This window comes from Pygocentrus nattereri, chromosome 23, assembly GCF_015220715.1.
Source record: "Pygocentrus nattereri isolate fPygNat1 chromosome 23, fPygNat1.pri, whole genome shotgun sequence".
Taxonomy (NCBI): domain Eukaryota; kingdom Metazoa; phylum Chordata; class Actinopteri; order Characiformes; family Serrasalmidae; genus Pygocentrus; species Pygocentrus nattereri.
The window spans coordinates 13522185-13534460 of NC_051233.1; positions in this window are offsets into that span (position 1 = coordinate 13522185).

Consider the following 12276-nt stretch of genomic DNA (forward strand, 5'->3'; position numbering starts at 1 on the left):
CGTTTCATGTTTTTATGCACGGCATAGTGAAAGTTAAATTTAAACACATTTTAAAAGAAAAGATATGGGCCCTGTGAAGTTTTGCGGTTACATGGTACACAGTGCTGCCCCTTTTTTGTAGAACAGTTTATTGTGAAATTCTTCACAATTCTTAGATATGTACGTATGAGCCAACATCACATTCTACAGAAAACGGTGCATGGAAGAAGGTCATTTTTACATCTAAAACCATGACTGGAATATGTGTGTGTGCACGTGTGTGTGTGTGTGTGTGTGTGTATGTATGTATGTATGTATATATATATATATATATATATATATATATATATATATATATATATATATATATGTGTGTGTGTGTGTGTGTGTGTGTGTGTGTGTGTGTGTGTGTGTGTATATATATATATATATATATATATATATATATATATATATATATATATATATATATATATATATATATATATATACACACACACATATTCATACATACATCCATATACATACACACACACACTTCAAAGCAATTGTTGGGACACTAATCCAATTGCATAACACCAGACATCTTCAACATAATGTCCAACACACCTATCTCTAAATTTTATTAGCATGCTATGTTCTATTGATCTATTGCTCAAGTTAGAAAACTAAGAAAACTTTCATATAAAGTTACATTACTGACAAAAAATATTCTCCCTTGGTAATAAAATGTCAGTAAAATAATAACATAAAAACCCTTTTCAGAGTGTCTCAAGACTACTTTTGAGCACTTTGTCCCTGGTCATATTATGCAAGATTCATCATACACCATGATCATGATCTGTAAATTGTAGATTATTGCCCACTTCTACAAAATTTGGATTTTTGATTAGGGGACTGTGCACCTGTGGGCAGGAACCCAAAAATGTTGTGATTTCTGATTCAGGAAGCAACAATGATTCTTCAACAGTATCGTTCCAAAGAACCCCGTTCCCTGCCTTTATTTTCAGTAGTGTATGCAAAGGTTTATTAGAAAAGAGTCTTTTTCAAATAAAATGAGAATAAATAAAATAAGAATCAGACTTGTTCACTGAGCCTCTCAATAAGCTGCCGGTCTAATGCTGAAGAGGGCATGACGCTTCAGGTCTTTCCAGTCTAGGGTAGGAGTGTGCGATTCCAGTGCTACAGTGCCAAATCCCCACACAGTCTGGTGGTTTCCCTGCTCCAATACTTGATGAAGCTCACGAAGAGCTTGACCTTTCTCCTACGTCAAATGCGTCTGTGGAATCGCTGTCAACATTTCTCACACAGGTATTATCTTCACGATGACTATTTAAACACCTCTGTTCAACACTTTCCTTTCTTTGATGTAATGTGGCATGCTGATGGTTGCGAAAAAGTAAATTAAGTTTTGATTACTCAGGGAGAATTGGTCCTAATCTTAGATTTTGCAACAAGAACAAACTGTTATTCAGATGCCAAAAAAAAAAGTGAAGAGAAACGGGCTTCGTTTACTCATTTCATCAGAAGTGACAAAAGCCCACGCCGCCCTGCTGTTCTTTCTTCTTCCGTTTGCATACTCTGCAAATGTCTCGACGTACTGAGGTTACCTGCTATCAGCATGATATGGAATCATAATACAGTATGTGTCATGACACCTGAAACCACTCAGAAACCTTTCAAGGTTCTCATGAACAGGGTCTTGTCTGTACAATATGAGTCATGGTGTGATCTTATATTGAATGTACTTGCTTCCTCCACCTCTCGTGCGTCTCTGATCCTGCTCCCTCATCGCTGCCCTCCGACCAGCCTCCCCCACCACAAGTTGCGTTCTTAACCTATAGTTGCCTTCAGCAGGACTTATAAGAAGTCCCCTTATTACTCACCCACAACATGTTAGCTTCAGCTGTACTGTGATATTGGTGCATCCTCTGGACCGTCAGAAGGGAGCATTAGGTTGTAAAGAACCAATTACGACCAGCTGAAAAGATATTCAGGGACCTGGGAATTGTTAAATATTCAAGGTCCTACACATCAGATGAGCTGCAAAAGTCAGAGTTTCAAGTAAAATGGAAAATGCTGATTATATATTTTAATGCTTTGAATGTCTGCCACTGTTGCGTGAGTGTATAAGACTGGGAGATATGACTCTTCATGACCGATATGTTCCAACTTCCTAAAGTCACATGGACACTGCTTGTGGACTGCAGTTTTGCTTAACGTGATATGAGATTCTCAGTGGCCATTCCATTTTCCAAGTTCAAGCCTCTGAATTGAAGCTCTGACCATGTGTTTGTTCTAGGCATCCTACTGAAATATGAATGTTTCACTTAAAGGGGAATTCCACAGATCAGCATAATTAAATCATGAAAATGTAAACAAAGGCATTCAGAGTGGTTTGGTGTGAAATGCTCTGTTCTACAGAAACTTCCCGAGCCAGAATTCTTCACAGTGGTGGTAGAAACCAGATGTCTGAAGCGTTTAATGCCTGTGAAAGATATCGTTCTTAATACTTTGCCTGATGCCTGCATTCTTTTGCAAGTTTTGTTGGATGTTTTTGGTCTAAGGTGTATATTTGTTTTAATCTCTTCATGACATAGAAATATTACATATAAATGTACATACAAATTTACCAGTATTACATATAAAACTCATCATGACCCCTGGCTCCTATGACCACCACTGTAAAGTCCCAGTACGTTTCTCTAAAATGCACCATTTCATGTCAAACCACTCTGAATGACTTCTGAATAATTTCATCTCATTTAATAAATTATGCAGACATTATTGGTGGAATTCCCCTATAAATGTACTGTCTTTTTTCATTGGCCACCGGATATTTTCTTGCTGCATCTGCCTGTGATTTATTTTCCATAATAATTTAGTCACCGCTGAGATGCAGTATCTAAAGAGCTCTTTCTATAACTGGTACGCTATGCTAAATATTGTGTAACCACTGGCTTATAGGCAAGTTATTAATCCTAAGATGCTCAAAATACTCTCTCAAAGGTAGGTTTTGAGAACAATATTTTAAACTGTTAGCTCATTTTTCACACCATGTAACTCAAATAATAATTGCTTCAGCGAATGTTAACTCTGCTTTTTAGCCCTGTTTACTTCAGTCTGAGAGTTTGACTGTTTGACTGACTAGTTCCTGATATTCCTACTGAGGTTCAAGAGATGACTTGTATGGACAGGTTATATCTGTAATAAACTGCCAATGAGCTCAGTCTTTATACATAACTTATAGAAAGTTCTTTGAGAAGATATTATACAAATTCTCTCTCTTGATCAGTAATACTGAAAGATGATCGCAAATCACTTACGCTAATACATGTGAAATGCTATACAAGCCAGCATTAATGTAAATTAGGGGATAATGGCAGAAAAGCAAGCCCCCTTAACGTGTCTTTTTACTGTAAAGCTAAACTATATTTGTACATGACCTTCGAATGTACAGGATGGTGATTCATAGATCAAGGTGAAGTTAGCGGCAACGGACAGAAACAGCAAATAAAATGTTGGTTTTCTAGCACAAAGCGGAAAAGAAGGGGCATCTTGTCTCATTACCAGAACAACGTAAAAAGCGCCCCCCTTGTGAATCTTCCAGTTTTACAGAATGCCACCTACATATCTAGTCATTATATTTTCTTTTTTTTTTTTACTGAACAACCTCCAAAACTATTTTAAAATGAAATTGAGGCCTTTATCAATTTACATGTTCATCTTCATTATAAAAGGCTAGGACAAAAGAAAAATACCAGTAAAACAGAAACATATGAAACGTCAGTTTTGTTTATTAATTTATTAGTAGTAGTAATAGTAGAAGTAATTATTTGTAATTACAGTAGTAGTATTACTACTAGTGTTTATATACTTTTTTTAAAAAGTGGAATTCAATGGCAAAAAAAAAAAAAAAGTTCAGGCTGAATATTAAGCATAGTGCTGGTAGATGCCTCTTTAATACCAGTATAATGTGGTCTTGACATACCATACATTATTTCCTGTTTAGTAATATTTTAGTAAGATATTGGACAAATAAGGAGCATTTTATTTCCTGCACTTCACTCATGGTATGTTAGCCTTGACAGTTAACTCTTATGTCTCTTGCTTAAAACCCATTAAAAAAAAGGAAACTCGCAAAGCATAAATTCATTAACTTCATTCATCTTAAACTTTAATATGATCTGAGCATGAAACTGTGATATGTTTGAAAACATCTCAAAAAACTACAACACCACCCAGCACTATAGGCAACTCAGCGGTTCTAAGAAAAAAGACCTAAAATACACACACATGAACTGAATACATAAATATGAATCAGAAAGCTGTTTAAATGGAATGACTGCAAATGACAATGATTTTAACCCTCACGCATCAGAGATCTGTCATGTCACTCACTGCATTAATGCATTTTGTTTTGACTCCACCATCGTACATCAGTTTCAAAGAGTGGTTTAGCATCTCAGCAAACACGTACCACAGACACGTACATGCACGCACATCATATTTAGATGGACACTGCTCCACATTTCATTTAGTTTTTTCACTTTATGATACAAAATCCAATAATATAACTAGAACAAAGACCTATTTGTTTAGTCAGCAAAAAAAGAGTTAGCTAACAAGTTGGGTGGGTTACTTTTACATGGGATGATGATGTAGTTATTATGCTACTCATGTTTCTCAGCAGTCCAACTTTTTTTACAGTACAGGGTGAGTCAAAAGTCAAAAGAACACCGTTTTATCTTATTTTATTTTTTATGCTATCACAAGCCTCCACGATGCGGTGCTGAAGGTGGTGTGTGTTTGTGGATTTTCTCAGCATACACAATTTGTTTAAGATGACCCCAGAGATAAAAGTCGATAATAAATAAAAAGACTCTGACTTTTGACTCACCCTGTATTTAGGTGAGGGATACAGAAAGAGTCATTTGTCTTCACCACTGTCTGAATGAACATCTTAGCTGGCCAAGATTCATGTTAATATATAATCAATAAAAGTAATTATTTACTATTTTTTCCATCCATCCATCCATTTTCTAAGCCGCTTCTCCGTCAGGGTCGCGGGTACTATTTTTTAATATTTACTATTATTTACTATTTTTCTCTATTAACTACTGCACATGCAGATACGCTTCAGTCTCTGTGTTTTTCGCAAACTAGACTCCTCAGTGTGATGAGATAACAAACTCTGGGTAAAAGCTGGGTAAAAGTCAAGGAAATTACAGCAATTATTTTCCATGACTTTTCCAGGCCTGGAAAACCAAATTTTCTAAATTCCATGATTTATCCTGGATTTTCATGATCATATGAACCATGTTGTTGTTACTATTATTATTATTATTATTATTATTATTATTGCAACAATGGAAAAATAACAATTTGAACAACAGCTTTTTAGCATTTTTGCTTATCGGGTATGGATGTAAAACTCATTTCCAGCAAGACAAGAAAAATGTTGCCTAATTCTAGCTAGCAAACAATATACACTATATCACCAAAAGTATTCACTCACCCACCCAGATCATTAAATTCTAGTGTTTCAATCATTTCCATGGCCACAGGGGTATAAAACCAAGCACCTAGGCCTGCAGACTGCTTCTATAAACATTAGTGAAAGAATGGGCCGCTCTCAGTTCAGTGAATTCCAGCGTGGTACCGTGATCGGATGCAACCTGTGCAACAAGTCCAGTCATGAAATTTCCTCATTACTAAATATTCCACAGTCAACTGTCAGTGGTATTATAACAAAGTGGAAGTGATTGAGAACGACAGCAACTCAGCCACAAATTGGTCAGCCACATAAAATAACAGAGTGGGGTCAGAGGATGCTGAGGCATATAGTGCGGCAGAGGTCGCCAACTTTCTGCAGAGTCAATCACTACAGACCTCCAAACTTCATGTGGCCTTCAGATCAGCTCAAGAACAGTGTAAACTTTCATGGAATGGGTTTCCATGGCTGAGCAGCTGCAACCAAGCCTTGCAGCACCAAGCGCAACGCAAAGCGTTGAATGCAGTGGTGTAACGTGCCACCACTGAACTCTAGAGCAGTCACGCTTCTCTGTCTGGCAAACCAATGGATATGTCTGGGTTTGGCTGTCGCCAGGAGAACGGTACTTGTCGGACTGCATTGTGCCAAGAGTAAAGTTTGGTGGAGGGGGGATTGTGGTGTGGGGTTGTTTTTCAGGAGTTGGCCTCGGCCCCTTAGTTCCAGTGAAAGGAACTCTTAATGCTTCAGCAGACCAAGAGACTTTGGACAATTTCATCTCCCAACTTTGTGGGAACGGTTTGGGGACGGCCCCTTCCTGTTCCAACATGACTGCGCACCACTACACAAAGCAAGATCCATGCAGGCGAAGAATTTTGAGGAGTCCTGACCTCGAACACCTTTGGGATGAATTGGAGTAGAAATTGTAAGTCAGGCCTTCTCGTCCAACATCAGTATCTGACCTCACAAATGCGCTTCTGGAAGAATGGTCAAAAACTCACTCCTAAACCTTGTTGAAAGCCTTCCTAGAATAGTTGAAGCTGTTATAGCTGCAAAGGTTGGGCCAACATCATATTAAACCCTATAGATTAAGAATGGGATGTCAATCAAATTCATGTGTGTGACGGCAGACAAGCGAATACTTTTGGCAATATAGAATAGCTGGAATGCAAGCTAAGGCTTTTTTTCCCTCACTCCAAAAGAAAACTTTTTTCGCTCTCAAAACTGCATGTATTGCCGTCTCCTCAACTCCCTCATAATTGTGTTTGATCAACTTTTCTTGTACAACTTAATCTAAAGAGAATTCACTGACAATCAACGGACCCTGAAAGGATTATGTCCTTCTTCCCCCAGAAAACGAGATAACGCATATAAGTCAATGCAGGAAATGAGCATGCTGAGTGGGCTGCAGCAGTCTAAGGACCGTTTCTTTAAGGCTGAGGCAAAACAGTGTCTGTTCTAATGTGTCAACTATCAATAAGATTTATGAATCTGTTGTGTTAATTTTGAAATGCAAAGAAGGTGATCTAACTTGTGCATCTTTTACACTGTGATAAAAGCATGATATCACAGAAAGCTCCAGTTCTATTCTCTCAAACCTGACCCTCGCTATCCCTGTGTATTTAAGCCCTGTGGTTGCCTCTTGTGTTTGCCAGTCTTTGTTCGATGTAGCGTTCTGTTTGTTGGCTTTGTTTGAATCTCTGTGTTGTTTAAAGTGTTTGACTCTTGTTTGAGGCTCTGTTCCTTTTGTCATGTCTGTCCCCCAATCTCTACATGTTGGCTATATGAACCTGGACTGTCTCGACTATGACCCTGGATTTGCCCTTAATAAATCTTGCTTATCTCAGCGTATGCGTCCACCTCATCGCTCCTCGTTACAAACCTCAACAACCCAGATAGCATTAGAATGTGGGCCACTTTTGGCAAGATCTGGTGCTGCCGACCCTCTGGTAATCTGAATGTGAGCCAAAAGAGGCCATATTAAAATGCTTATTTGGCCCACATCTCAAAACATATCTGGGCCACTTCTGGCAGAGATACGGCTGTGCTGCCTATTACTGACACTGGTAAACTGCATGTGTACTTTTTAAAGTAGTTTTAAGAGATCTGTGGCTGTCAAACTTGTTTGTTCTTTTTGTTCAATATTCTGTGATCTTTAATTAATTTAAATATTTAAGCACGTCATGTTACTTTAAGTTAAAACATACCTTTCATTTTTGTAGTGTACTGAACCATTTTTGTACTTGTGAGTGGGTGGTGCATCAGTTCTGGCAGTAGTGGTTTAAAGGTGGCCCTCTAATGGCTGAAATCAGGCTGGGTTCTCGCAACTGCATCTCCCCCTTTCCTGTGTCAAAATTGAATGTGTTACGTGGGACGGAAGTAAATGTCAGTGTTACTTTCAAAATTTGCAGCATTTAGAGTATCCTTACATTGCCTTTATTACAACGTCCATTCTTTTCATGAGACTTGCCTTTAAAAAGAAATCAAGGATATTTTTCCACATCTCCAAAGTTCATAGAAGTTGATGAATTTTCTGCTTGTCATGATCCAACTTATCCCAAACAGATTCAAGGATGTTGAGATCTGGACTCTGGATGTTGAGAACACCAGCATCTTCTGTCTTTGATTTGCTGATTGTTTTTTCATTCTTGACAGCTACGCATCCTTTCAGACCCACAGTGTTGAGTTGTCTTCTCCAAGTGGAGGGATGCACAGAAATGCTGTTTTTTTTTTCTTTCAGATGAAGAAAGAAGGAAGAGTGCAGCTTTATTTTCTGCTCTCTCTCATGAAGATGAAAGCTTTAAGCACCGTTTATCTGATGACAGATCTCTGGTCTACCAGGTCTTGCAGTTGTTAGGAGTCACATTTTCTCATTACCTTTATTATTATTTTTTTTTATATATATATAATTTTTTAACTCCTGTTTCAATTATTTCCCTTTGACCTTCCAGTTCCTTATGCAAGTGGATAATCTTGCATTTAATCTCTTCTTGTACTTAATGGTCAATTAGAAAACAAATGAAATAAAGGAAGAGTAATTGCATACATATGTAACCAATATATCATGTAAGTTTATATATCAGTGTTCCCACACTTCCTGGAAAAGCTGGAAATTCTTAGACTGACTTTGGACGGTTTAGAAACTCCTGAAAAATTAATAACTTGTTCTTAATGGCTGTTTTGACAGGACAATACAAAAATGAAGGGTTGTCTGTGACTTTTGCAAAGTACTGTATGAACGTGTAGCAGCTTTTCAACGGTCTTAATATCTTTACCCCTTTGCAAGTAACTGTGGCCAACATTATGGATTGCTTTTCAAAACATCCCCAGATAAAGTGAATTAGTACAGGTAACAAAATGATGATGATGAGTGGAGAAGTAGTGTACTGGTCCCCATTTTTAAGAACAAGGGTGATGTGCAGAGCTGCAGTAACTACAGAGGTATAAAGTTGATGAGCCACACCATGAAGGTATGGGAAAGAGTTGTTGAAGCAAGGCTAAGGCGAGAGGTTCAGATCAGTGAGCAGCAGTTTGGTTTCATGCCCAGAAAGAGTACCACAGATGCAATTTTTGCATTGAGAGTGTTGGTAGAGAAATACAGAGAAGGTCAGAAGGAGCTATATTGTGTTTTTGTGGATCTAGAGAAGGCATATGATAGGATGCCAAGAGAGGAACTGTGGTACTGTATGAGGAAGTCAGGTGTAGCTGAAAAGTATGTTAGTGTGGTGCAGGACATGTATGAGGATAGTGAGACAGTGGTGAGGTGTGGTTTCAAGGTGAAGGTAGGGTTACATCAGGGATCAGCTTTGAGCCCCTTCTTGTTTGCAATGGTGATGGAAAGGTTGACAGATGAGGTCAGGCAGGAGGCTCCATGGACCATGATGTTTGCAGATGACATTGTAATCTGTGGTGAGAGTAGAGAGCAGGTGGAAGAGAATCTGGAGAGGTGAAGGTTTGCACTGGAAAGGAATGAAGGTCAGTAGAGACAAGAGGGAATACATGTGTGTGAATGAGAGGGAGGCAGATGGAAAGGTGAAGATGCAAGGAGTAGAGGTCGTAAAGGTGGATGACTTCAAATATCTTGGGTCAACCATCCAGAGCAATGGACAGTGCAAAAAAGAAGTGAAGAAGAGGGTGCAGGCAGGATGGAGTGGGTGGACACTGGTGTCAGGGCTGATGTGTGACAGAAGGATAGCAGCAAGAGTGAAAGGGAAGGTTTACAAGACAGTAGTGCGTCCTGCTATGATGTATGGTTTGGAGACTGTGGCTCTGTCTAAAAGACAGGAGGCTGAGCTGGAGGTGGCGGAGCTGAAGATGCTGAGATTTTCGTTGGGAGTGACAAGGCTGGACAAGATTAGAAATGAGCAGATCAGAGGGACAGTGAAGGTGGAGCAGTTTGGAGATAAAGCCAGAGAGGCCAGGTTGAGATGGTTTGGACATGTGTTGAGGAGGAATAGTGGATATATTGGTCAAAGAATGTTGGAGATGGAGCTGCTGGGTAGAAGGAGAAGAGGTAGACCTCAGAGAAGGGTGGACATGGAGATGGTTGGTGTAAAAGTAGAGGAGGCAGTGGATAGGGCAAGATGGAGGCAGATGATCCGCTGTGGCGACCCCTAAAGGGAGCAGCCGAAAGAAGAAGAAGAAGAAGAAGAAGAAGAGTACAGGTAACAAAAGCAACATAATGCCACTACTTTGTTAAAAAATATATATATATGGCTTTAGACATATATTACCACAATATTCATTTCTTCCTGCTACAAAAAAGTCTACCAACAAAATTAAGATGCTATCTCAGTCAGTTACTCAAATTGGGTGCTTCAGCTCTGATAGCAGCAACAGTTAACTGTGGGTTGATGTGAATCAATGTAAATACATCAGAGGTTGAAGGGTTTCACTGTAAAAAGCTTTAGAGACCACTTTCCAAAATGTTTTTTTAATGGTGGTTACAAGCTGATGGGAGTGTGCTTTACATGTGTAAAAAATATCAGTGCTATATTATGATTGCATGATGTATGTTTCACTATACATAAGCTATTATTTTAACCAAACTTTCAAAAGCTTGTTATATCCAAAATGGTTACAAATGGATTTACAGTGTTTTGGAATGAAATGTTTCACTTAGTTAGCCTCCAATTTAAATGCAAGTTGAAACATTTGACTGTTCATTTATCTTTATGGTCAGTTTTGTAAAACATTGTACACTGCAGAATTAATGCCATTCCTGCTGTTTCTTAATCTTGCTTCCAGCAACCCATGGAAAAGCATGCTATTCCTTGACTCATCAAACCTGATCCAGCTCATCTAAAAGAGCCCTTTGGGGGTGTTGGGCTGGGCAGTGGTTGAAATTTACAGTGCTGTGGGTTGCCATGAGAAGGATTAAGAAATTTTGCCCAATGTTTTAAGAAGATTTCTTGAACCCTTGGAAATAACATGGCCACAGCATCACAAGTCCACCACATCTCACATAGAGGAACAGGTTACTTTCTGGTGAGCATGACTTTCTCTGCCAGTACATCTGGTATTTACCATAAAGTTCTGTTTTTAAGTTATCTTTCTATACAACCCAGTTCCACTCAATGATTTTTACTAAAACTCCAGGTGCTTACGTTTGTTTTCTTCTTGCAGTTGTTCCAAATAGTGTGGAATGGACGTGGCATCTAAGTGTAGTGTTGAGACTGATGGAAAGTCTGAATAATGATGCATCCATCTTCTGCAGTTGGCAAGTTAATAAAGATTCGCCTCTCCTTTGGTTTTTCTTTAAGGGTCAAAGAAGGAGATTTCCTTATATTTGTGGTGCAAAATCAAACTGATAAATAACAGAAGCCTTCTTTCTACCTGATTTTTAGCAAGGTTACCAAAGGTGTCATAATTGTAGAAGACACATTTGAAAACATCTTTAAAGATCCATCTACAGAAATGTGTAAGAAATATTTTGTGAAGTCTCCAACCCTGGACATTAGCGGTATGGTCAAAATCCTTTGCAGACCACTGTAGGGGTGTGTCCAATTACTGAGATCACAAATCAAGAATCATGAGAGTGGGGGGCAGATAGCAGTTAAAGACTCGCAGTTAATGGACATGGAAGAAGTATTGCATGGTTGGAGATACTAAGATCATTACTGAAATCCCGCTTCCAGATTCTAGTGGTGAATGACTTTATCCCTACAGCCAGAGTCCTGTTCATGCTAATTAACACTAACATCAGCCAGCTGAACATGCGAGTTTACTAAGTTTAAACAATCAACAACAGAGGCTCGCAGACTGCAAAAACAGTAAATAAGTACTTGTGTAATGACATTATGTAACACTGCAATAAAGATCCTGAGTAGTTATTTTAAGGTCAAATGTAATAAGATGTAGCAACACATATACAAGTACTGTATCTCACAATCTGTCAGTGGAATGAGAAGAATGACACTCATTGATATTAATCTCTCATGCCCTGCCCCAGTTAGTACTTCAGTTTTCCATTTCGTTAATGGAGAGCACCGAGTGGAAACTGAACCAATGTAGACAGAGACTTTCCTGTCTCACTCTCTTGGCTTCCTGTGAAACAGTGCTAGTGTGACAGAGAAAGATTTTGAGGCTCTCTCTGAACGGATACTGCATCCCACAGACAGTAATGTGGTATTGGGGATAATCAGTTGGCTAAAACCCTCTGGATTAGTCGTCTCTGAAGCCTCCTTACAAAACATAAGGACATCAATCCACTTAGCTTTCATCCAACTTCCGTCCCTGGACATATTAATTTGCCATAAATGAATTTAGAATAACTGAAATAGTCAATCCACTATTCCACAAGTCCC